Source organism: Sorex fumeus, unplaced genomic scaffold (assembly GCF_029834395.1).
Source record: "Sorex fumeus unplaced genomic scaffold, SorFum_2.1 ptg000036l, whole genome shotgun sequence".
NCBI classification, from domain to species: domain Eukaryota; kingdom Metazoa; phylum Chordata; class Mammalia; order Eulipotyphla; family Soricidae; genus Sorex; species Sorex fumeus.
The window spans coordinates 3,879,495-3,903,684 of NW_026606093.1; the positions used below are offsets into that span (position 1 = coordinate 3,879,495).

The window sequence follows — 24,190 nt, forward strand, 5'->3', positions numbered from 1 at the left end:
CCTCCCAACACCCCCACCCCTTCCCACTCCTTGCCTCCACGGCAGGCACATTCCCTCCTACTCTCTCTCTCTCCTTTTGGGTGCTATGGTTTGCAATACAGGTACTAAGCGGCCATCATGTTTGGTCTATAGTCTACTTTCAGCAAGCATCTACCATCCCAAGCGAGCCCTCCAAGCATCATTCACTTAGTGGTCCCTTCTCCATCCCAGTTGCCTTTTCCCCCAGCACGAGATCGGCCTCCAAGCTGTGGAGGGATCCTCCTGACCCTTATCTCTAATATCCTTAGGTATTAGTCTCCTGTTCTGTTCCTTTATATTCCACAAACGAGTGCAATCATTCTATGTCTGTCTCTCTCTTTCTGACTCGTTTCACTTAGCATATACTCTCCACGTTGATCCACTTATATGAAGCAGTATCTTTTTGTTGTTGTTGTCTATTCTAATATATTTACATTTTTCTGACACTACCACAGCTTTTTTTTACCAAGCCAAATTAACAAATTCTTATGCACATTTGATGTGACATTAAAGTATGGCTCATCAAAGGTACACTTCGTCAGATGGTACATCCAAGTGTCAACGTGTAAAATGTCTTGTATGTGTGAGGTCCTGGAGTTCAGCAATATCAAAAAAAAAAGTAAATTAATCATAGCTCAATCATAAATAAGACTTCTCAAAAAATAGATATTAATCCTAATTTCACCAGTTTTATGATTTAAAATTTTTACTGTTGTATTCGACTTGCAAAGTAACAAGCAAGCTGTGGAAAACAATATGGTGGATACCTGGGGGAAAAATTTGAATAATTTCCTGCATGGGCCAACCTGGGTTTCATCCCCAGCAGCCCACGTAGTCCCCAAGCACTGCCAGGAATATTTCCTGAGTGCAGTGCCAGGAGTAACCTCTGAGCATTGCTGGATCTGACCCAAATATCCCCCCCAAGAAAAATTCCTCTTCTGGATATATGTATCACTGTCCTCCCACTGTTCATGGATTTGCTGGAGCGGGCCCAGTAACATTGTGAAACTTGTTACTGTATTTGACATATGGAATACCTCACAGGTAGCCTGCCAGGCTTTGCTGTGAGGGCGGAGATACTCTCGGTAGCTCAAGAGGACTGGAGGAATCGAACTCGAATATATGTATACTTAAAAGAAATAAAAACAGGGTCATGTTATGCTTACAACATTTCTAACAATAGCTAAAATATGAAAGTAACAAAAGCTTCCATGTACTGATGAACAAGTGTGATATAAACACACAACAGAATATATTGTTCAACTATAAAAAGGAATGAAGTTCTGACTGACGTTGTAGGTCCAAAGTCTGAAGTCATTAAGCTAAGTATGACAGACACAAAAGAATACAGAATGTTTGATTACTTGAGATTACCTAAAACCAGAAAAATTCATAGACAAGAAAGAATAGATACTAGTACTAAAGGGTGCAATGTGGGGCCCAACGGGGCGTTATGATCACAAACATTTTAGATGATAGTTAAGTTCTACAATAAATAGCGGTGGTAACCATAAAATATTATGGATGGAGCCAGAGCAATAGCACAACGAGTAGAGATTTTTTTTTCGCCTCGCACTCAGCCAACCTGGGTTCAGTCCCTGGCATACCACATGGTCCCCGAGCACTGGCAGGACTGATACCAGAGAACAGAGCCAGAAGAAACCCCTGAGCCATCACCAGGGGTGGCCTTATAAAATCCAATGTCATTAGCAGTAATACAAAATCAAATATGAATGACAATGCTACCGAAATGCTCAAAAGATCAGTGCGGGGGGGCGAGGAGGGGAGGAAGGGGTACAGCGTGTAGCACGTTCTGTGCCGCTCGAGTTTCCCATCGAGGAAAAGGAGAAACTTGAGAGCAGAAATCCCGTCACCCCATGTACCAACTTCAGATCCGTACTTCAGGGTGGAAACGACAGGCTGTAGTGGAACACAGTGGAATAAGTTCAAAATACAACTTTCAAGTCACTTTGAAACTGGCTACTTTTGCTTGAGAGGACGTCAACAAATCATGGGACATATTTTGCAAGCTGTCCTCCGCTACGAAATAATCTCAACCACAGAACTAGAGAGTGATACCACTCAACGTTCAGCTCATTAAGGGTGTCGCAACTAATACAAAGAAACATTGCACCACTGGCCCTTAAAAACTGAAGACTAAATAAGCCGGGATTTTTGGGGTGGTGGGTGTGTGTGTGTGTGTGTGTGTGTGTGTGTGTGTGAACAGCCCCAAAGGTTCACTGAACGTGTGAAAGCAATTCATCACTCTACTTCCTAAGTGGTGTAGAAACTGAATAGGTGAGGTGGCTGCAGAGTACGGGAAGTGCGGCCTTCACTTCACACATTCCACAATGGTCCGTCCCTGGCAGTTCATATGGTCCCGAGACCTGACAGGAGTGATCCCTGACCACAGAGCCAGGAGTAAGTCCTGAGCACTGCTAGGTTTGACCCAAAAAAAAAGGGGGGGATGAACAGGTCAAAAAAAGAAAAATAAGAGGACCAAAGAGTGCAGGGGTTAAGGAGCCTGCCTTACACTCAGCTGACCCCAATTTGATTAGGGGCACCATGTATGGTCCCCTAAGCAACACCAGGAGTGGCCCATACCCCCCAAAACAATGTATGAATAAGCCAATACAAACACTAAGGATGAGCTTAAATCGCATCCTATGACAGTCATGGCAAAAATACGATCACTAATGATAATTTAAATTTTAAAATGGAGTGAATGCTAAGAAAAGCTTAGCAAACAGTGACCACTGAAGTAAGCAGGGGTAATCTGAAGATTCAAAAGTCAATTTATAGCAAGCACTTATGACAAACAGGTATTAAAGCACGACCTCAATGTTGTGACATCCTAAATTTCTGCATGTCTCCGGCCATTTGGAATCTGGTGAAAGGCTGTATACAGTATAAAAAAATTAGCGAAACGGGCCAGAGCGAGAGTACAGCGGGTAGAGCACTTGCCTTGCACACAGCTGACCAGGTTTGATCCCCAGTGCCCAATATGGTTTCCCCAAGCACCGCCAGGAGTAATCCCTGAGCGCCTGAGAAACTGCTCGACTGCTCAGTGACATCTGAGCACTGAGCTTGAGGGTGCACTGGGGGCCTGGGGGAGGGGGAAGGGGGGAGGCTGGTGGTGTTCAGGGTTGATTCCTGGCTCTCGACTCAGTACTATACAAGACGCCAGGTATCAAACCCAGGTCAACTGCACTGCTTACCCACTGTGCTATTGCTCGAGCCCCCAAAGCAATTCAGCTTTTTAATATCAACTTTTAAAAGGTCACGACTCAAGGCCAGAGCCATAGCACAGCCGGAATAGCATTTGCCTTGCATGCAGCCAATCGGGGTTCCATCCCCAGCACGCCATTAGGTCCCTGAGCCCACCAGGAGTAATTCCTGAGTATATAGCCAGGAGTGACCCCAGGCGTGCGTGGCCCAAAGTAAAAAGGGCATGACTCAATCTGTCTCTGACCACATAACATAAAGCACATCCTAAGTCATTCCGTTATCACACACTTTTTACCTCTCCCACAGCAACTTTCTCTAATACATTTATTTCTTGTTACTCCTGGTCTATCGCTATTGAACTCAAAGCTCCTATGAAGAAATGTACCTTCTTCACTCCTGAATTCCCAGCACCTAAAACAGTGAATAACACACAGTAGGCAGATTCATATGCATCTGTCAAGTTAATGGGGAATTACTATTCACACTTTCAGAATGAGTACAGGAAATTAACTTCTTTGATCTTCCTAGACTTCTGACACTAAATTCTTTATTAATGATTATTACTCCAGTACCCGCCAAAATTTACTTGTACTTATCTGCTTACATTGTTATCTTCTGACATGGAATTTCTTAGGGTCAGGTGCTTTCTTAGAACTCATTTTTGTATCTATATTGCCAAGCTCGTTTTGTGGACGTAAAGGAGCTAAAACATCTTTGCGGGGGAACAACAGTACAGCAGGCAGGGTGCTTGCCTTGCACAGCGCCAAGCTAGGCTCAATCCCCTGGATCCCAGCTGGTTTCCCCAAGTCCCGCTAGGAGTGATCCCTGAGTGCAGAGCCAGGAGTGAGTCCTGAGCACCACTGGGAGTGACCCCCAAAAAACAAGAACAAAACAAATCTTTGCAGGAGGAAGTACAAAAGAATGAAGAGCAACTACCATGCACTGCGGGTCTATTAACATGCAAGCAACAAGGATGCTTCTGTAAACCACATTTTGTTTTGCTTTTGTGTTTTTGTTTTATTTTGAATTGCACTGTAAAGAACCAAACCCAGGACCTCATATATGCAAGGTAGTGAGCTACCACCACACTTTCAGCCTACGATGGACTTGCTCTTTAAACCGTAACTATTCCGGGAGATAACTGTCATTATTTCCTCCTTCTTGGATACAGCTAACTTTAAATCAAAAGAAGGTATAAATAAGTTCCCTAGTTAACAATACACTGGCTCGGCTCTTCACACGCTACCTGTCTGAATGCAAGGTTCCATCCCAATGGAAAATCGGCAGGACTGTACAACTATACAAGAAGGGAGACATCCACAAAATTGGCAACTATCGCCCAATCTGCCTATTGTCTGTCATCTACAAACTGTTCACTCGAGTCAATCTGAATAGGATTAGCAGAACACTAGATGAAGGACAACCATGTGAACAAGCCGGATTCCGAAAAGGATTCAGTTCCATCGACCATATCCACACGATTACTAAGCTCATTGAGGTTTCTCAGGAGTTCAAGATGCCCCTCTGTCTAACGTTCATTGATTTAAAGAAGGCCTTTGATTCTGTTGAGACGGAAGTGGTCATGGAAGCCCTAGCCAATCAGGGCGAACAAACTCAATACATCAGGATCCTTCGTGAGCTCTATTGCGGATTCACTACCAAGATCTCACCATTCTACAATGAAGTAATCATCCATATCAAGAGAGGGGTTCGGCAGGGTGATACCATTTCACCAAAACTCTTCAGTGCCACCCTCGAGAACATCATGCGACGACTGGAATGGGAAAGCATGGGAGTGAAGATAGATGGTCGGCAACTACACCACCTCCACTTTGCTGATGACATTGTTCTAATAACACCAAACATCAGCCAAGCAGCACAAATGCTGACTGACTTCGACCGTGAATGTGGAAAGGTCAGACTACAGCTGAATCTTATGAAGACAATGTTTGAGAAACAGCCTTGTTCCTGACGCTCCATTCGCTCTCAACGGAACCACCATCTCCGAATGCAACAGTTATATATACATAGGTCGAGAAATCAACATGATGAATGACCTGGCACCTGAGTTGCGCAGGAGGAAGAGAGCGGCTTGGAATGCCTTCAAGAGCGTTGAAGAAATAACTAAGAGGACAAAGAACCTCCAGCTACGAGCACATCTCTTCGATTCCACTGTTCTTCCTGCATTAACATATGCCTCAGAGACCTGGGCCCTACGAAAACAGGATGAGAACGTTATTTGGGTCTCTCAAAGAGGAATCGAAAGAGCTATGCTTGGAATATCACGATTCACTCAAATGAGAGATAGAATCCGGAGTTCTAATCTTCGTCAACGCTCAAGAATCAGAGACGCTGTCTCATTTGCCAAGGCATCAAAAATCAGATGGGCTGGACACGTAATGAGGTTTACAGACAACCGCTGGACTAGAGCCATTACTGATTGGATTCCACGGCACATCAAAAGATTGCGTGGACACCCACCTACAAGATGGTCAGACTTCTTTGTCAAGACCCTGAATGATCGGTTTGAGGCTCTGCATGTTCCTAGAACGAACAGATGCCATTGGGCTACGCTAGCACGCAACCAGGATGGAGACGTTACTGGCACCCGCTTGAGTAAATCGATGAATAATGGGGATTAAGTGATTAAGTGATTAAGTTAACTATACCAATTAAGCAGCAACCTGATCTACCAAATCTACATAGGCTGTCTAACATCCAAATCAATACTCTTGTCCACATTCCTGTTTGCAAGAAACAAGCTGTTCTTAGCATGAACAAATAATAGTAAATGTCAAAACCAAAAACTGCCAACACTAGGGCCGAAGAGATAGCACAGCGGGTAGGGTGTTTGCCTTGCACGCGGCCGACCTGGGTTCGATCCCTGGCATCCCATATGGTCCCCCAAGCACCGCCAAGAGTAAGTCCTGAGTGCAGAGCCAGGAATAACCCCTGAGCATCACTTGGTGTGACCCAAAAAGCAAAAAAAAAAAAAAAGAAAAACCCGCAACACTTACACTTCACAGCAATGTCCAAAAAAATATTTTTTTTTCATTTCTTCATGCCGAAGATCAAACCCAGGGCCTCACATGCAAAGCAAGTAAGTCGAGCTACATACAAGTTCTATCAAAAATACAAAGGGTAAAGAAATTAAAAAAATAAAACTGTCAAACAAACACTGCCCTCCCGTTGTTCATTGATTTGCTTGAGTGGGCCCAGTAACGTCTCCATTGTGACACTCGTTACTGTGTTTGGCATATCAAAATATATCACGGGTAGCTTGCAAGGCTTTGCCGTGTGGACGAGATACTCTCAGTGGTAGCTTGCCCGGCTCTCCGAAAGGGGCGGAGGAATAGAACCAGGCTTGGCCTGGCCAGCAGTGCGCAAAACAAACGCCCTACCACTGTGCTATCGCTCCTGGCTGCGACATCTGTCACCCCATTGATCGCCAGCGTTGCTTCAGCTGATCTGGCTGGCTAGGCGGGTGTCCCCTTCCTCCCTCACCGCTCCATGTGCGTCCCTCCCGAAGCTGCGCGCTCGGTCGAAGAGGTCGGCCTTCCCCAATAGAGACGAACTGGTTTTCGGTCGAGGGTATACAAGTAGTTGCGCTCCACTGCTAGAATCTCCAAAAAGAATAAATAAGCAGCAATAAAATGACTAATTAAAACTGGAATTTTTTAAAAATTCAGAACATTTCTGACTAAATAATTAAAATGACAGGGAGAGGCAAAAAATGGTAAAAGTTTCAAAATCATAAAAAAAAGTAATTTAGCCTCTAAATCGTGGCACAGTTGAGGCTGGGAGGAATCATTCAAAGGGATGGAGTACAAGCTCTGTCAATACCCAAATTCAATCCTTCGAAGGGCATGACTCCCACCAGCTCAAGCATGAGGGGGCGGGCCGTGTGGCCAAAAGCCCTCTGGGGTGGCCCAAGGCGCTCCCAGCGCCAAGAAGCACTGCACCAGGAGCAACATCGTACTGGGTCCTGGCACTGAGCCATCACACCAGCAGCACAGGGCCAACCACACTCAGGAAGCCTCCATCTTGGAGTCAGAGCTATAGCACAGCTTGCAGGAAGTTTGCTTTGCACACAGCCGACCAGGTTCCATCCCCAGCATCCCATATGGTCCTCCAAGCATCGTCAGGAGTAATTCCTGAGTACAGAGCCAAGAGTAGCCCCTGAGCACCCCCAGGTATATCCCAAGATTAAAAAAAAAACCCTTCGTCAGAACGATGGCACTGAGGTCAGAGAAACAGAAGAGTGAGATACTTGTATTGCAAGCAGCTAACCTAGGTTCAATCCCCAAGATCCCATATGGGATGCATGGCAGGAGTAAATTCTAAGCACCACCAAGTATGGCCCCAAAACCAAAAAGAAAAGATGGCACAGATGATAACTGAAAAGAAGAAACTCCTAAATATTAAAACATCATACTCATTAAATCATAACAGCTATTATTAGGCACACAAAAAAATCTCAAATCAAGCAGCATTTAATTTTTAAATATTACTTTGAATATATAAAAACAGGTGAGCTTTGCATTGTTATCATTAAAAACTTCTCCCTAGCATTAAGTAGGCCAACTCTTAAGTAATGTCAGAGGAAATTTGTTTCTAACTTAAGGCCCCACCCTCCTAACCAGAAACGAAACCAACGTTACCATCCTAAGCAAGGCTGGGCAGAAAGGCACTGAGAGTCTACTACCCTGCTTGGTTTCTTAGGTACCTGTGAGAAAACACCTGAAGAGAATATTCCTGAGAAGATACTCAAAAGATAAACAGATGCCAAGAGTTACTTGCTCATCTGCTTTGCTACTCCTCTAGTTATCAATCCACTGCAGCCATTTCAAATCCTTGGGAGTGGGAGGCTGGACTCTAGCGGAGGGTGTGATGGTGGAACTCTGTAGCAACTAAAACAATCAGGAGGTCTGGAGCCATAGCACAGCAGGTAGGGCATTGCCTTGCACACCACTGACCCGGTTCGACTCCCAGCATCCCTTATGGTCCCCCAGCACCGCCAGGAGTGATTCCTGAGTGCATGAGCCAGGAGTAACCCCTATGCATGGCCGGGTGTGACCCCCCAAAAAATAAGAAGAAAATTTTTATCATTTTATCATTTCAGACTTGAATGAACTGGATCAGCCGAGCATTCTGTCTGTCCTGTCTGTCCTCCCGTTGTTCATCGATTTGCTCAAGCGGGTACCAATAACGACTCTGTTGTGAGACTTGTTACTGTGTTTGGCATATCGAATACGCCACGGGGAGCTTGCCAGGCTCTCTGCGCGCAAGGCAAACACCCTACCACTGTGCTATCACTCCAGCCCAATAAAATAAAATAAAACAATCAGGAATAAGTCTTAGCAAAAGAAGCCTAACTCTTCTAACTCCTGGCCGGCTCAGGAGACCACATGAGATGTCAGATACTGAACCCGGGTCAACCACGTGCAAGGCAAGCGCCTTACCCACCGTTCCATCACTCTGCCCCAAGTGTTCTAATTCAAAAACAAAATCTGTCCAGGTAAAATGACCAAGAGTCAACCTTTCAAAAGCCCTACCAAAGTCCGACTTTAGTAAAGCAACTATCTCCCATTGTAACTGCAATCACCCAGGGCGCATTTCACAGACTTTATAATGTTAATATCCAAGAACACAGCTTGGGTTTCTTTGTCGGTGGGTGGGGGGATTTTTGTTTTTTGACTGAAACTGCAGATGAAGAACCAAGAAAATAGTTACCTTTCTCAAAAACACATTAGAAATAAAACTTGCATCCACAACCATTCTCAATATTGTTTAATTCTAAACAATCAAACAATTATTTAAATTGTTGAATTCTAAACAGTTGAAAGGCCTTCTTTCAACAACAATAACAAAACAATGGAAAATAAGAAACCTGGATAATATAACTAACAAGCAATTCTTATGGGGCTGGAAAGAGACATGGCGGGTAGGGCATTTGCCCTGCAAACAGACAAGCAGCATTCGATCCTGGCACCCCGTATGGTCCCACAAGCACCACCAGGAATAATTCTTTTTTTTGCTTTTTGGGTCACACCCGGTGATGCTCAGGGGGTTACTCCTGACTTTGCACTCAGGAATTACTCCTGGCAGTGCTTGGGAAAACATATGGGAATCGAACCGGGGTCGACCACATGCAAGGCAAACACCTTACCCACTCTGCTATCACCCCAGTCCCCAGGAATAATTCTTGAGTTCAGACAGAGTCAGGAGTAAGCCTGAGCACTGCTGGGTGTGGCCAAAAACAAATAATAAATAATAACAACAGCAGCTATAGGCATTCTTTAGGAAGCAATTCTTCTCATACCAAAAACGATTAAAAACTCATTCAAGTGAAAAGAAAAAGATTTTGTTTTAAAGCTATGTGACTTATAGCAATATCTATCACACTTTAAAAAGTTAAAAACTGGCCACAGAAAATACAAGAGATATTTTGCATGCCTCATACCGGTTTAAATCCGGCAAAACATATTGTCCCCAAACCACCACCAGGTGTCACTCCAGAGCACAGAGCGGAGAATGGCCCTATCTAATGACTTTGGGTCAGAGCCCAGAGTCACCCCAAAAGGAAAAATTTCAAATTTATACACAACTGTAGCACTGCAGCACTGTCCTCCCGTTGTTCATCGATTTGCTCGAGCGGGCCCAGTCACACTGTGACACTTGTCACTGTGTTTGGCATATTGAATACATCACGGGGAGCTTGCCAGGCTTTGCTGCACAGGCAAGACACTCTCGGTAGCTTGCCAGGCTCTCCAAGAGGGGCGGAGGAATCGAACCCGGCTCGGCCAGGCTGGCTGTGAGCAAGGCAGACACCCTACCGCTGTAATAGAGAAAAATTAAAATTAGGATGATTGGGTCTAGAGATGTAACTCCTAAATGTTACAGCACAAGCCTTGCATATACAAGGTTCTGGATTTGATCCTCAGCACAAATCCCCCAAATACTGTCAGGCAGACCAGTGGAGTGGTTGGTCCTAGGCACTCAGCATAATTGGGGATGCCCTCTTCCCCTACCAACTATTTAGACAACGTGATTTCATTTCACATTTGTTTGATTTGTAAGTATTTAAATATAACAGTGCTGAGGCCGGAGTGACAGTACAATAGGGAGGGCACTTAACCTGCATTCAGCCAACCTGGATTCGATACCCAACATCCCAAGTAGTCCCTCAAGCACCACAGCACTCTCCAGGAGGGATTCCTGAGCACAGAGCCAGGAGCAACCCCTGAACATTACCAGGTTCCCGCCCCCCCCCAAGGAAAAAACATGAGCTTAAGTATAACATAAGCAAATCCTTCTATTCTCAAACTGAATCATAAGCAAATTCTTGTATTCTCAAACGGAAAAAAAATAGTAAGTGACATTTTGGAAAAGCAATTTAGTGAGAGAGTTTACAATTCCCATAACTGGGTCTAGAAAGACAGTACAGCAGATAAGGCCTTGCACTCATCAACCCAGGTTCAATGCCCAGCACCCCATAACCGATACTCCAACTCCTGAGGCATGATCCCCTGAGTGTAGTCAGGAGTAACCCTGAGCACTGACAAGTATGGCCCAAAACAACCAAAAAGGGAAAAGTTACAGAACAGACAGGCTAATATTTACACAAAGTCTGAAAATATGCAAAACAATACCATGACTTGCTTATGAACTTACGCCTATAGACAACTATTTAAAACAAGCAACACCAAAATCAAGATAATCATTACCTTGGGAAGAAAGTGAAAGTAATTCAGGGAAAAGGGGACAGGCAGAAAAATAGCATATCCTTAACATCCTGGCATCCCATATGGTTCCCTGAGCACCACCAGGAATGACTGAATGCAGAACCAGGAGTAATCCCTGAGTATCCCCAAGTGTGTCCCCAACCCCCATCTGACCCAAATAAGATTTTTTCTAAAGATGGCAAAAAAAAGAGATAAAGTAATTCAGAAGGTACTTTTGATTATATCACCATGTAAGATTCCAAAATGTCTGAAACCATTTAAAACAAAATACCTTTAACACATATATGTAGCTTAATTCAAACCAATCCGCAAGACTTCTTTCATTGCTTTTAAAAATGAATGTTTAGACCTCCTTTTATTAACTAGCCTCTTAACAAAAACAAAGCAAATTTTTATGTAATGCCCCATTTAAATACTTCCTCAAAAATCTGTTGAAGAGTCACCCCTGAAAAACTGGTCTTGTTCCTCCTTCCCAGTTGAGTGCTATGTATTTTGCTGTATTTCCAGTTTTACCTTTACTGACAAAAAAATTCTAATTCAAATTTTATTCTTAGTCATTGAATTATGGTAAAGAATAAATGTTTTATTGGGAAAGAATATATGCTTCTTTGGGGCTGGAGAGATAGCACAGCGGGTAGGGCGTTAGCCTTGCACGCGGGCGACCTGGGTTCGACTCCCAGCATCCCATATGGTCCCCTGAGCACCCCAAGAGTAACCCATCCATGGCCGGGCGTCACCCAAAAAAGGAGAAAAAAAAAGAATACATGCTTCTACATTTCCCTGGTTTCTCCTTTTTTACAGTTAATGTATTACTGGAGCCGTCTGGATCTGTTGTTTAGGGAGGGTACTCAGGAGCTGGGGCGACTCCCTGGGCTGTGGAGGGCTGGGAATCAACTAAAGATCTTCAGCCATAACCCCACACCCCCCTCCTGCATTTTTTAAGTTATCAGAAATTCTTTTTGTCTCATTTTAGTTTTGGATTTTAGGGCCAAATCTAATGGTGTTCAAGAGCCACTCCTGGCTCTGTGCTCTGGCAATCACTCCTGGTGGTGCTCAGGGGTCCACTACGTGTTGAGGGCAAAGTCAGGGTCGGCCACATGAGAGACAAGTGCCTGAACCCCTGTAGTATCTCTCTGGCCCACCAGCCATTGCTCCTAAAATGAAACAGAATATAAATAATCTAAAATAAAACTTCTGTTCCACTGTGCTGAGCATTTTCACCCACTACTTCTTTCATAAGCAAAAAATGAGTATTGGGAATAACTACACATACATGTTCACTAAAATTTCAGAACTCACATTAACATGTAGCTAGCAAAAATCAACAAATATGCTAACTATAAAAAGATGTAAATGGTCAAAATTAAAAAGCTAGTTTTGTATCTTTAAGACTATTGTTCACATACTATTTCCTAATGCTGGACACCGTGGAAAGCATGTATAGTAAGAACAGAAAACCATACACATCAGCTGTTAAGAAAACAAAGGGTCAGAGTGATAGTCCAGTGGGTAGGCCGCTGCCTTATACATGGCTGACCAAGTTTGATCCCCAGCACCATACATGGTCCCCAAAGCCTGAGCACAGAACCAGGAATAAGTCCTGAGCACTGCTTGCTGTGGCCAAACCCCAAACATAGAAAAGAAACCTAGGGGTGGAGAAAGTGTACAGCAGGTGGGTTCCGTTCTTGGCACCCCATTTGGTTCCTCAGGCTGAGCACTGCCAGGAGTGATCCCTGAGCACCAAGCCAAGAGAAAGCCCTGAGCACTGCCAGCTGTGGCCCAAAAACAAAAAACAAAAAAAAAGAAGGGGGGAAAAAAACATGTTTTCTTTTTTCTTTTTAAAAACTTCCAACTGTCATTGAGGCATGGGGCGGGGACTTTGGTGAAGGGAAGGTCACACTGCCGGTGGAACTGGTGTTCAAACAGTGAATGCTTGAAACAACTGTATCATGAACAACTCTAAGTCAGTGTTTAAATCCAATAAATAAGTTAAAAACAAAAAGCTTCTAACTGTGCCAGTGTGATAGCACAACAAGTAGGATACCTACTTTTCACATGCACCTGACCCAGGTTAGATGCCCCACCCCATAAGGTCCCCAAGCCCAAATAGGGTAATCCCTGAGCACAGAATGTGACCAAAACAACAAACAAAAACTTGAACTGTCCTTTTCCACAGGTATTTTTCTCATGCCTGAAGATGTTCTTAGTATCCAAGATTCAGTTTCCCTGTTTCTTTCTTATCTGGACTCCTAGAATATCAAATTTAAGTCAAGCTAAAGTATTATTAGCAGGCATAAATCATTCCCCTTCTAGCACATAAGACAGAAAAATTAAAATCAGTTTAAGTGAAAGAAAACCCTATTTAATGATCCCTTAACTTCCAAACCTAAACATCATAAAGACTTATTGAATAGATTAGGCTAATTATTCCTAATTGTTCCTAGAATATCAGTTTTTTAAATCTCATTTTAGAAATAAAAGATGAGCTAAAGAGCATACACCAAAATAACAGTTACATACTACGATCCAAGTTTTTATTTCACAATTAATTTGTAAAGGTGTTTTGGTTTTTGGAGCGATAGCACAGCGGGTAGGGCGTTCACCTTACAAGCGGCCAACCCGAGTTCGATTCCTCCGCCCCTCTCGGAGAGCCCGGCAAGCTACTGAGAGTATTCGATATGCCAGACACAGTAACAACAAAGTCTCCAATGGAGACGTTACTGGGCCCGCTCAAGCAAATCGACGATCAACGGGAGGGCCTTTTTAGGTCACACCCAGCGATGCACAGGGGTTACTCCTGGCGATGCTGAGGGGATCATAAGGGATGCTGGGGATAGAACCCGGGTCAGCTGTGTGCAAGGCAAGCACCCTACCAGCTGTACTGTTGCTCCAGCCCCTGTAAAGGTTATTTTTAACTACTAAGTTTAAACACCCAGCAGAATGCCCAACAGAACACAAACCAATTTAGGTTTTTTAAAGGTCATTTCTTTGACTTGCTCTTCAAATTCTCCCTTGAACCTGTGTCTTGCATGCTTGTCTGTTTCCTTGCCTGCTTAATTCCACTCTGTAGAAACCTATGTTCTCTGGGGCTGGAGCAATAGCACAGCAGGTAGGGTGTTTGCCTTGCACGCGGCCGACCTGGGGTTCGATTCTGAGCATCCCATATGGTCCCCTGAGCACCGCCAGGAGTAATTCCTGAGTACAGAACCAGCAGTAAACACTGAGCATCGCTGGGTGTGACCCAAAAGGCAAAACAAAAACAGAAACCTATGTTATCTCTAGAACACTTCTCTTTCTCTGCCTTCTCTCTCTCTCTCTCTCTCTCTCTCTCACACACACACACACACACACACACAGCCATTTCCTTGACCCACCACGAGGTATCAGGAAACTATTAGTTACAAAGATACAGGTTCCTTATTCTCAAAAGAATACAGAATCTACTAGGAAGTCTCCAAAATTCTTTGAACAGGAGCGGCAAAAATCATACTGCTTTCAAATGCCAGATAGGGAATTCAAAAGCAGTATGGTAATCTAGGAAAAACTACATCATCCCTGAACTCGAACTAAATCAACTTTGTATAAATGCTATTAAAACAAAACACATCTCCCTGTGAAATAGAATTCATCACAAGAAATGTGTAATTGTCAATCATATAAAGGTCTTTTCAAGTTGGCAAAGAAACATCACCTATACTTCTGGTGAGTTTGCACTGCTGTGATCTTTCTAGACGGGAGTCTGGTTTATCAAATGAAAGGCAGGTGATTTTCTTCAACCTACTCTCCATGTACCCAGTAATTCCAACGCTTTGACATGCAACAATGCTACAGAAAATGCATAGGTACAATAGACAAATTAAAAGAATCTTACATCCAGTTATAAGACTACTACTAAATTATGGTGGGCCTGTTCAATATAATACCAAAAAACTATTTTTTTTAAAAGAGTAGATTAGATGGGAGAAAGTACAGAGGGTAAGGTAAGAGCCTTGCAAATGGCTGAACTGGGTTTGATCCCCAGCATCCCATAAGATCCCGAACACCACCAGGAGTAATTCCTAAGTGCAGAGTCAAGAGTAACATCTGAGCAATGCCGGCCAGTGTCGCCCAAATTTTTACAAAATGGGAGATAGCTAGAGAGAGTTCACAGGATGAGGAGCACATGCTTCTGAATGCAAAAAGCCTACGGTCAATCCTGGCACCATCAGGAGTGACCTCCAAGCATCAACAGGTGTGGGCCAAAGACAAACGGGGGGGGGGGGGGGGGGGAGAGGGAGGGGGAGAGGGAGAGAGAGAGAGAGAACTGTGCATAAATACTAATTTGGGGTTGTCTGATTCTAGCCTTTTCATTTGTGGGGGTCACACCCAACAGTGCTCTATGGAAGACAAGTACTGGGTGAAAGGCGCACACATGCAAAGCACGTGCTCAGCATTCTGATCTATCTCCCCAGCCAAAGAGTAATTTTTAAAGCACCAAGATGGCACCACCTACCAAATTCCCAAGCGCTATTTTTGGCCAGACCCAGAGCATGATTCCACAAGCAGCCAAGATGGATCGACGGTGTCAGCACTATGAGTTTTCTGAGAATTGCTCGTTGCAAGTCAGTCTATAACCATAATGTGCAGATAAAAAACAAACACTAGCTGCCCAGCACCTTGTAGCACTTGGAGATTTTCAAAGTACGGTTGATCCCTGGACAACACAGGGTTTGAAATGAACTACCACACATAGATGTGGATGTTTTTCCATCAAAGGAAGTCTGCATTCACCAATTCAACCAACCCTATTTATCTGATACGTGGAACCCAAAGCTACACAGTGCAGACAGATCGGAAATTAGAAAGGAGTTTTTCAGTTTCTACTTTCTTTTTGGTTTGGTAGTCACACCCAATAATGCTCAGGGATTACCTGGCTCAGCATTTGGAGATCACACCAGTCGTTCTCAGGAAGCCATCAATGGCACCAGGGGGCAAATCTTCACCCTGTGCTAGCTCTCCAGCCCCAAGGAAAGGATTTTTAACTACACAAGTTAGAGGTCCCTATTCCCCACTGTACAGAAGTCCGCTGCACAAATAAACCCACCAAAAAAACTGGCAGAGCAAGTAATGTTTATGACATAAACTGATCAATGCTACCAAGAACACAATTTCCTCAAAAGCAGAAAAGTCTCCTCTCCTCCAATTAGACTGTCTTGAACCTCACTAGATCTTCCAATAACATTTTGGAAAGCTCAGATCTCACTGAGAAGAGTATCATCTGGTCATCACGTTTGTGAGAGCTCTTCTTTGAACTTCTGTATTGACACATAAACTTCCAAGACTTACATACTCCGTGTGACTAATGAGAATATAGATGCAAAATACAAAAGTGAATGTAATATTGCAGAATGTCACATACAAATGTTAAGGATAGGATGAAACTACAGCCAATGCCTTTGCAAGTGATGACTGAAGTCTACAAAAGAAGCAATGTGGAATGTTGCCAAGACTAAATAGCATCACAACTGGAAACTTCTCTAAGGTCATCAAGATATTAATTACTGCCCTGACATTCTTCCTAGGAAAGAAAAACAGCACCGCGACTCAATGCCAGTACAGTATGACATGGGAAAGAGGCTCCAAACAGAAGAAAAGGTTGAGAAGTCATAAAAAAAGCTCAAGAAACAAAAGAAAACAGCTGTCCATTTGCTTCGTGATGCCCAAGAATTTGCAGAAAACAACTAAAGTAGTTTAGAGAATTAAAAGGACAAGTTTGAAGGTGATACTCATAAATCTTATCTCCAGATTAAGGAGAATTCTTGGGCTTTTTCTAATTTTTATTCTCCTCTAGGCAAAAATTTCTACAGAAGCACCCAAAAAAGTAACAAATATTTTTCTGTTTGCTGCACAAGTATGTCATCACCTGCTAGTCCCACAGATCATTTAGTCACTTCCCACGATGATAACCATTTTGTTACAGACAAGAATTCTGAAGGGCCAGAGAGATAGTACACAGGTAAGACATTTGCCTTACCAATTCGATCCCTGACACCCTATATGGGCCCCCGAGACCACCAGGACTGATCCCCAAGTACAGAGTCATGAATAATACATGACTTTGAACACTGAACACAGCTGGGTATGCCCCAAAACTTTAAAAAAAAAAAAATACCTGAGGAAGTCCTGACAGTAGGAATCAATGCCAGAAAGATAATAGCTCTGTCCATGACTGAAGCACTTTGTAAAACCTGGGCCTGTTTAATAGTGTTTAACGCACAGTATTAAAACATACAGGGCAAGAAATAAAAGACAGTGGCTAGACACTTGCCTTGCATGCAGTCCAGAGTTCCAGCCACACCACCTAATGGGATACCCTGAATCCTACCACAAGTGATTTCTGAGAGCAGAACCAGTCCTGAGCACCACCAGGTTTGGCCCAAAAGCCAAAAAGGAGAAAAATAAAATAAAACATACCAACATTTAAAATGTGGTATCGAAGCTCAGACACCACAATGCAGTAGCTCAGTACAACGGGTAGGGCACTTGCCTCGCTTGCAGCCAACTCAGGTCTGATCCTGGCACCCCACCTGATCCCGAGACGTCGAAGTGATCCCTGGGCACCTTGGGTATGGCCCCAAACAAAGTAACGAAAACAGAATGTGATATCTGCAAGAACTTTCAGCTCTTCCACAAATACTGAATCCTCAGATGCTGCAGCAGAAAATTCTGGGGTAACACTACACAAGTCTATATAATAAAACCAGAATGCAGAATATGAAGAATGAAATGCTAAAGTTTACATTCCAGGAACATAAGTCCTATAAAGGAGGAAGAGGAAGAGAATGCGGAGTCTGGGAAGTACTGGATTCAGGAAGAAGGATGAGGATGGTAAGTGGGCTGACGCGCACCAACATTCCAATGAAAACCAGCAAGAAGTTTCCCAAGAAGATAGAACTTCATGAAGAAGCCAGAATAACCCGTCAAAATATGAGTTTCTCCAGAGACAAACAGCTGACACTCTAAGATACAGGCCTGTAAGAGACTAAGAATAGAGCGGGAGAGCACCTGTGGGTAGGGCACTTGCCTCGAACTTGGCCAAGCTAGGCTCAACCGCCGGCACTCCACCTGTTTCCCTTTGTACTTCCAGAAGTGATCCCTGAGCACAGAGCCAGCCAGGAGTCAGCCCTGAGCACCGTCATGTGTGACAAAACAAATATAGAATAGTTTAGAACCAGAGTAACAGACAGCGAGGAGAGTGCTTGCCTTACATGTGGCCAACCCAGGTCTGATCCCCAGCACCACAAATTATGCCCAAGCCAGACCAGGAGTAATGCCTGAGCACAGCCAGGTGGCCCTAAGCCAAAAAATAAAATTCCTGGCTAAAGGTCACTTCTAATCTGAAAATTACTGAATTGAGAACGCTAAATTGGGGGACTGGAATGATAGCATGGCGGGTAGGGCGTCTGCCCTGCATGCAGCGTGACCAACCCGGGTGTGATTCCCAGCATCCCATATAGTGCCCCTGAGCATTGCCAGGAGTAATTCCTGAGTGCAGAGCCAGAAGGAGCCCCTGTGCATCACCAGGTGTGACCCATAAAGCAAAAAAAAAGAAGAATGTTTGAGGGCCAGAGTGACAGTAAAATAAATGGGCAGGGAGCCTGCACCGTACGCATTCTACCCAGGTTCATCCTACCAGGGTTCATTCCTGACACATGGTCCCCCAAGCCTGTGAGGAGTGAACCCTGAGTCAGGAATAACTCCGGAGCACCATGGGGGGGGATGGAGCAATAGCACAGCTGTAGGGTGTTTGCCTTGCGCGCAGCCAGCCAGGCCGAGCAAGGTTCGATTCCTGCGCCCCTCTCGGAGAGCCTGGCAAGCTACCCAGAGTATCTCGCCTACACGGCAGAGCCTGGCAAGGTTCCTGTGACGTACTCGATATGCCAAACACAGTAACAAGAAGTCTCAAAATGGAGACGTTACTGGGCCCACTAGAGCAAATCAATGAACAACGGGAGGACAGTGACAGTGAATATTTATTTACATTAAAAGATCCAAGCATATTCTGAAAAACTACCCAAAACAGCTTTACCCAGTTTAATCCATTTTTTCAAAATAGCAATACAAAAAAAATTGTGTCCACATAAACTACTGATCTCAAGGACAATGTAACAAAACTAGCTGATCAATTCTAACATATGCCACATTAATCCAAGACATTATAAAAACAAATGAAGGGGAGGGTGATCTGGGAATTTTCTGTACTATTTTCTAGACTGAGCAGAACTGTGAGAGGCTCTACAGCATACGAGAGCATGGGCGGTGAAATCAAACTTCAAGGATTCAAATCCCAGTTCTATCGTTTACCACACCCTGGCTTATCCTTAAACCTTGGGTCATAGGGAGACTTAACTTTTTAAATACTTGTTTTCAAATAAGTATATGATTTATTATCAGTAAGGCAAACACCCTCCAAGGCAAGCTCCCCGTGGCATATTCGATATGCCAAAAACAGTAACAAGTCTCACCATGGAGGGGTTACCGGTGCCCACTCGAGCAAATCGATGAACGGGAGGACAGTGCCATTATCAATAAATGTTTAATTTGAACAACTACTTGATATACCCCTGTATGTCTGGGATTGCATATAGGTTTTTCAGATGACAAAGGGTAGCAAATGGAACAGCAGCCCTGTACTAGATGATATTCTTGGGCAACGAAACTGTGTCAGCTTCTCCTAGAGCTGCTGCAGGTATTAAATAAGTTATTTTCTGTACGTAAACCGTTAAAAAACTATCAGGGCTAGAATAATAGTACCCTGGGGCAGAGTGCTAGCCTCAGACGCTGACCCCAGTTCAATCTCCGGCATCCCATAAGGTCCCCCTGAGCACTGCCAAGAGTAATTTCTTAGTGCAAAGCCAGAAGTAATCCCTGAACATGGCTGGGTGTGGTCCAAAAACAAAAAGAAAGAAGTACGAAGCACTGATCTGCAAACCAATGACCCATGGGTATGTATGAAAAGTTTCAACACTCTCTTTCTACCACAGTGCATTTAAGTCACTGACTTGACCTAGCGGCCAGTGCAAGGTCACCATGCCTCATGGACTGAAACCGCTGTAATTCACAGAGCCCAGTAAATGGTGGTGTGCACCAGCGACCATTTATTATTCCTGAATATTATTTTTCTAAAGTTTTGACTGGTAAGACAAATCAGGAGGTGCATATGCTGCTTGTGCCTGCGTGGCCAAGCACATGTGTCGCCCGCATCTCTGCTCTTGAGATGTGGATTTTCATGCTTTCCTGCCTAATGCTGGGGTGTGTGTAGGGGCTCTCTGGAGTGCGTTACTCTGTCTCTCTTGCTCTCCACTCTCTCCCACTGTCTCTCCCTCCTTCCCTTCAAAAAACCCTCCAAATAAAATGTTTTACTTCACACAAACACACACAAAAGACAAATCAGGAAAACGAACTTCATCAAGTCCTTAAATTGGAGATCTTTAGTGCAGAAAATATAAATATATTCAAAATAATCAAATGAAAATGAGGTATTTCTCAGAGAGATTACAAACCAACAACTAACAATCACCAACAAATTCTACTAAGATGAGGATGATAAGCCACATTACAGGGACTGACACTGTGATTCTGGATAATTTTTACTTTCTCCTTTGTGCTTTTCTGGCTGTTTCTAATTTTGTATATCCAATATGCAATGCTTTTCACAAGATTAAGGAATTAGCAAGCTTTCCCTCCTAAGGGTCAATCAGGTAGACTGTTTCAGACTTGAATATATACACATATATGTTAGACTTCACAAGCCAAATGGCTCCGCTCTAACTTTTCAACTCTACTGCAAAAGCATTCTCAGGCAATACCTAAATGAATGCATATATCTGTGTTCCCAAAAAGGCTTAATTTACACAAACAGGTCGCTGGCAGGACCTGGCTCTCTGCTACAATGTCTGACCACCTCTGAAATCAAGCACAAAATCGCTTTCATTTTGGAAAACAAAATGTGATTTATACCCGAGAACCCCAACTACAGAGGGTCTCGTCTGTGTACCCCGGTGACAGTGATGCTATTAACAGGGAAAGAAGTTACTAATTTATACGAGTTCAGGAAAACAAACTCATCGTCCCGCTCTCCGAGTGAGACGAGGAGAAATTTACCCCCAAAGAAGTCCAAAGCATTTAAAAAAAAAAAAAAAGGGAACATACACTGGGAGGGAGGCCCGTGGTACACAGAAGCTAAAAACGAAATCTGCCTTTCAAATTCGAATTTTTTGGATATGAATTCAGCACCAAACTGCGGCGCCACATGCCTCCAGCACTGATGGGAAGACCCGAACCGGGGAGTCGGCAGGACCCAAGCGGGCGCGAGACCCGAACATCGGACGACGGACGAGCCGCATGCGAGGCCCGGGTCCTTCCGGGGGTCGGGGCGAGGGTTCGAGGAACTGCACGCCAGGGGGAAAGCCAGCAAGTTCGAGAAGAATCAGGAGGCAGCGGGGGTCGGCGAGGGACAGCAGCACACAAAAAAGGCGTGTGTGCGTTGGGGCAACACAACCCGCGCGGGAGGAGCAGCTTCGGGACGGGGGCGCCTCTCTGCGACATGCCCACGGCAAGTTTGATGGCTTGGGGGGGTTTTGGTTCTGGTTTTGGTCCTTTAACGACCCAATGACAGTCTCCCGCAAGGGGTCGGTTCGGGGGTGCTGGGGGGGGGCATAAGGTCGAGAAATCGTCTCAAAACAAAAACCCGGGCTCGGGGGGGGGAGAGGGGGAGGGGGTCTCGCACGCCGCCGGCCCGGTTCGGTGGCGCCCAGCGCGCGGTCCGGACCGGGACCGGGACCGGGACCCGGACCCGGGCCGCGCCGACGGCGAGCGGCCTTGGCCTAGCGCCCCACCAGAACCGCGGACGCCTCGGTCCGGAACCCGCGGCCCGGCGACCGCGACCCGGGGAGGGACCCCCGCCCCCGCCCCCCGCCCCCGGAGGGCCCCGCAGCACGACGCCCACCCCGGGTCCGACTCCCGGTGGGGCCAGCTCGGGGGTGAGGAGGGGGTCGTGCCGATGCCGGGGGGACGGGGGCGGGGGTCAGGCCCGGGCGACCGCCGGGGTGAGGGGCTGAGGCGCGCCCCCCGGCCCGCGCGCTCCCCCCACCCGGCCCGGCCCGCGCCCCCCCCCCCCGGCCGCGAGAGAGAGGAGACGCTCACCTGGAGCTCGCCGGCCGGGGGGCAGTCCCGGGGGTCGCGCCGGGGGGGAGGGGAGGAAGGGGCCGGAGCAGGGAGGGGCCAGCCCGGAGTCGCCGCCGCCGCCGCCGCCGCCGAGAGCGCGTCTGGGCTCCGGCTCACTCGCGCCGCCGCCGCCGCCGCCGCCGCCGCGTCGCCCCGCCCCCACGGCCGCACGTCGCCGCCACGCGCATCGCACGAGGAGGCCCGGGCCAATGGGGCCGCGGCGTGCGCGCAGGCGCGCTGGCCCAAGCCGGAAGTGGCCCTCTGACCGCGGGCGGAGCGCGTGCGTCCTGGGAGCCGGGGTCGGGGGGAGGCGGGCTCGGGCGGGAGCTGCGGGGAAGTGCGAGGGGGGCGTCCAGGGGGGGGGGGGGCGGGGAAAATAAAGGGATTTTGGTCAAAGCGCCGCACGGGTGCCCACCCACCCGACGCCCACCCCTCCCCTCCCCTCGGCCTCTTTGCCTCCCGCGGGAGAAGGGAGAGATGGGGGCCGCCCCCGGCTCCTGGCCGCCTTTCCCAACCGTTTCTATGGACACAGGTCGCACACCCTGGAAAGAATTTAAAGTACCGGCGTCTGGGCCGGGTGCTCCGTTTTCGTCAACAGCCGGTCGATTGCGAGGCGTCGCTGTCAGGACGAAGAAATAGAGGGATGGGGGCAGAGGGAGACTGGGATCGGCGGTGGGCGGAGGATGGGCACTGGTGGAGGGATGGGGACTCGAGCATTGTATAACTGAAACCCAAGCACCAAAATTTGTAAGTTTTTTTTTTTGTAAGCACCTCATGGTGTTTCACTAATAAAAATTAAAAAAAAAAAACAAGCACGAAAACAAAAAATCAGGATAAAAAAAGACTAGGAAGTAGAAAAGCACTAGCTAATTTTTTTTTTCTTTCTGGGTCACACCTGGCGATGCACAGGGGTTCCTCCTGGCTCTGCACTCAGGAGTTACTCCTGGCGGTGCTCGGGGGACCATATGGGATGCTGGGAATCGAACCCGGGTCGGCTGCGTGCAAGGCAAACTCCCTACCCGCTGGGCTATTTTTCCAGCCCCAGCACTAGCTAGTTTTTGCCCCAAACCACTTTTGCTTTTCATTGCCTTGCTAAGCAATTATGATTATGTCCTGCTACTTATCTTTTCATGTGAGTCCGCTGTCTTCAAAACTTTATTAATGGGATGAAGGATCACTAATTTATTCGGGTCTATTGTGTCTATGTACCCACCATGAGATGAGCAACAGCGGAGCTTTAACCTTTTAGAAAACATGAACAGGTTGAGTTACATACATACTCTATAAGGAAATACAGGAGTCGGTTTGTTGAGAGACGTATTTTCTTCACATTAATTGGAAGGGGAGTTTATCACACTCTGAAAGGATCATTTCTTTGACTGTCAAAACTGTTGTTACTGACGAAAGGAGACCCATAGACTTCCAAGAACCCTGGTACATGCAACTAGTCCTTCCCTTGGAGCACAACAGGAAAACTATAAACTACAGGAAAACTTAACCAAAGGCCCTGAAACCTTATATATAAAGGAAAAAGAGAAATAGATGTAGGATGTCTAAGAAGTTACTAAAATCATATTTTGAATAAGATGATTTAAAATTGGCATTTTAGACTTTCCACAACAATATTTTAAGGCCTCTCAGTTAAACTGGAGAGAGATTAAGTCAGTAGACGCGCCAGGGACGTGGCTAAGTGGGACCGGGTATGCTCGCATGTGTGAGACCCGGGATTTTATCTCCAGTGCCTCAACAAAAAAAAGAAGAAGAAAAGCATTTATGTGGACTAATCTTAAAGAGGCTAATTTGAATAAAAGGTAGTTTTCATGAAAATATGAATGCCTTTTGTAAGTTTACATAATTCACGAAAGTCATGGCGGTAATGACATTATTTGCCTTGGGGCGCTCTCTGGGGTCCTAGGGGATTATGGAGTGCCCTTATCCCTTTAAGTTCTCTCTCCAGGCCCAGATAAAAATTGAAAATTGAAATCAAGGAAGAC

At 45.6% G+C, this 24,190-nt stretch overlaps 1 protein-coding gene across 1 annotated transcript in view; it reads right to left on the reverse strand.

The window, feature by feature from the left end:
- ADIPOR2 (adiponectin receptor 2) overlaps positions 1–22,286 on the reverse strand; it is a 68,134-nt gene extending 45,848 nt beyond the window's left edge. Inside the window, exon 1 of the mRNA XM_056117879.1 lies at positions 22,176–22,286. The gene's annotated coding sequence lies outside the window, so the exon portion shown is untranslated. The remainder of the gene's footprint in view (positions 1–22,175) is intronic.
- Positions 22,287–24,190: the final 1,904 nt, after the last annotated feature.